The sequence below is a fragment of the Meleagris gallopavo genome, chromosome Z, assembly GCF_000146605.3.
Source record: "Meleagris gallopavo isolate NT-WF06-2002-E0010 breed Aviagen turkey brand Nicholas breeding stock chromosome Z, Turkey_5.1, whole genome shotgun sequence".
Lineage (NCBI taxonomy): Eukaryota > Metazoa > Chordata > Aves > Galliformes > Phasianidae > Meleagris > Meleagris gallopavo.
The window spans coordinates 36,999,066-37,002,250 of NC_015041.2; the positions used below are offsets into that span (position 1 = coordinate 36,999,066).

General features: G+C 40.8%; 1 long non-coding RNA gene across 1 annotated transcript; it reads right to left on the reverse strand.

Moving 5' to 3' along the window:
- On the reverse strand, positions 1-3,179 carry LOC116217507. Its single transcript, XR_004162141.1, has 2 exons — positions 2,987-3,179; positions 1-2,084 (listed from the first exon to the last, which is right to left on the reverse strand). It is a non-coding gene; the product is annotated as an uncharacterized LOC116217507 (long non-coding RNA).
- Between the last annotated feature and the right edge of the window lie 6 nt (positions 3,180-3,185).

Consider the following 3,185-nt stretch of genomic DNA (forward strand, 5'->3'; position numbering starts at 1 on the left):
TAATATTGCTGCAGATTTTTGGCTTTACTCTTGAAAGTGTGATGTGCTGCACCACTATATTTTCACTCCATGAGTTTTCAAATCATCTGCATTTTCCGTGCTAATCTTGGATGTTCAAAATCAACCAAAATAGTATTTATATCCCATTCATCTCTTTCTCCTCTGTATCTGAGTGTTTCTTTTCCATTGCCAAGAGCCTGCGCTGAGATACTCAGAAATTATTCTCAAGGGGGTAGATCCAAGTAAGCACTTACACCTAAGCTTATGAATCACTAAATGGAAGCTTGTCTTCAAAAGCAGAGGCACTCTTCAGTTGAGAAAAACAGAGGGCAAAGGAGGAATCTCCCTGTGGGCTCCACCATTTGGAGAGCAATGGCGCCCAGATATATAGCTTGTGTCTTACTAGAATTGGTCTGCTCTCCACTTATAGAAAGGCAGTGTTATATTTCCTTACCTTCCATATTTCAGTACTTCCACAGCTTCCCACAGTTGATTTTCAAACAGTCATCAGAGGGAAAAATTTATTCAGGAAACTGTATCTTTAACACCTAAAGCTGTGTGTCATTCAGGTGAACCATGTGCCCAGACTTCCCTGATCTTATTTTACCTCTTCCCTCCTTTTCCCCTCCCCACTCCCTGTGGGGTTCTGTGTTGCATTTACTGCTCTCTCAATCAACTTTGCCTATGATTTTTCTTAAGATGAATGCAAAAGCAAGTTCACTGTTCCAAACATGTTAAGCATCAGTTACTTGAATTTTCATTCCTATTTCTTAACAGACAGATTTTCTACGAAGTACATTTATTTCCTCAGTATACTGATAACTACCAATCTACAAGGGGTACTCCGAAAGTATGGCCTCCCATTTTATTATGTTGGCTTACAACATCAGAAGTGGATGTTGATGGTGTGACAACAGAAGCTGAACCTTCTCACCAATATTCCCTTAAATGTTATTGCCACGCAACAGATGGCAGCAAAGGGGCAGTCTGACACAGTGGCATCTGACATGGAAGCGCATAGGAAGCAAAGGTGTGTCACTGAATTCTTCCATGTGGAAAATACTGAACTCACTGATATTCATCAACGTTTTCTGAATGTTTATGGAAACCAGACAGTGGATGTGAGCACAGTGAGCAGTAGGCGGTGCATTTCAGCACTAGAGACACTGATTTGAAAGGCAAGACACATTCCAGACAGCATGCAGATTTTTACAAGCATGGCATCCAGGATCTTGCTCATTGCTGGCGAAAATGCATAGCTAATGGTTATGACTATGCTGAAAAAAATTGTGTTTTGTAGCTGAGAATTTGCTCTATCAAATAGCGTTATTGTGCTTCTTGTAGCTGCTCTTGTTTCCATGGAAATAAAGAGGAGGCATTACTTTCAGAGCAACCTACATACTTGTCCTTATATAACTGGTGAAAGAAATTCATTTTGATTTAACTGTCCTCTTTTTTTCCTTTCTGAAGTCATTAGCTGCCAATGGATTTTTTTCCTGAAACGTGAGTAGGTTTTTCCAGTAAAGCAAAGCAGATGTTTTGCAATGGATTTCACAGCAATAAGCCCCTGACAAGCTGTAGTACATGTGCCCTGCAAGCATTGCTTCAATACTTTTGCTTATAACTAGTCTCACTGAAATTGACAGGAATATTTCCCCCTTACCTACTTGCTCTGTGGGAGAAAATACTCTTTTCTTTATATTTCCACTCCTTCCAGCAAACAGATTACAAAGAAGCTATGTACACATATACTGTATGTATCTTGTAAGTAATTTGCAAAATCTTTGTTTCTGAGATTTCTATCTGCTGATGTATGGCTCAGGTAGCTAAGAGATGTGTCTAAACTCTGACTTTAGCTAAATACTTACAGATTTGGGAAGAGTTGAGGCCAAGCATGAACCTATCCTGAATTTATCTCAAGTATACTTCAGATGTGGCACCTGATTGGATCCTACCTGGTGTACTTGAAGAGCAGTCATCCTTGAAAGATAAATTCTTGACTTTTTTTCTTCCTTCTGAAAGCACAGAAATGTTCAATTCTGTTCTGCTCCTTTTTCTTGCAACTGAAGCAATGTTTGTTGCCTCTATAAAATGGAGCCAAACAAGATGATTAAATGACTCATCAAAAAGAAAAACAGGGGTAGATGGACGGTGGTGATTCCCATCCTGAACTGCTTACTGGACCCCTGCCAATCCCTCACAATCTTTGGCACCTGGAGGAAAACTGGGGCTTGTCTGGGGAGCAGCCTTTGTACTCATGGAGCAATATACATAACCAGCATAATCTGAAAGCTGAATTTACATTCCCAGAACATCACAAGTCTATCACTGTAGGCTATTGCCACAGCTGACTGCAAAACTCTGAATGCCAGAAACTGAAAGTGGAGGTATTCCTTCCTCAGGATGTTTGCCTACCTAGTCATGAGTACACAGCTATGCTGAAATGTTGGAAGAGGTGTCACACGATGGTACATAAAAATACATCCTGTTATCCTTATGTTGACAGCTCAATCAGCCTGTCACCAAGTAGCATAAGTATCCTTCCGGTTTCCATCATAATGAAAGAAATAATTCTCTTGCCCTATGATGATTTTTGTTATGAAGAAATAGTGTCTTACCAGAGCACAGGTGAAAAGGGAGAAGAAGGAAAGTTGGTGGGTTTTTTTGTTTGTTTGTTTGTTTGTGTTTTGTTTTTTTTGAGAGAGAGAGAGAGAGTTCAATATGCAGAATAGCTCTTCTTGTTTCTCTGCAGCACCTATGTGTCGCCCCCTGAGCTGAAATTTCATGCTGGGGATCTGCTAAAACTTGGAATAAAAGAAGTATCCAAGCACACATCATCGGTATATAAAAAATGTAAGAAAACCTAAACAAACAATCCGAAGGGGATTACTGAAATTAAAAAGGTTCAGACCAAAGGTTAAAGACCAAATGCAACATGTAAGAGAGTCAGCAGATCTGTACCGCTCCTGCTGTGCCCATAACTTACTTATATTCAGTAATAAAGTTTTGTTAGTTCTGAGTTCTGATCAGGGACAAGGGGAAAGACGGCATTGAGCATCTGAGCGCGGTTTCCCCGTTCCTAAGCACACGCTCAACACGAGGCCAAAGGCACACCGACAGCAGCCGGGCAGGCACCGTCGGAGCTTCTTGACAAACGGTCGCCGAAGTGAGAGAGGCACCCAGCC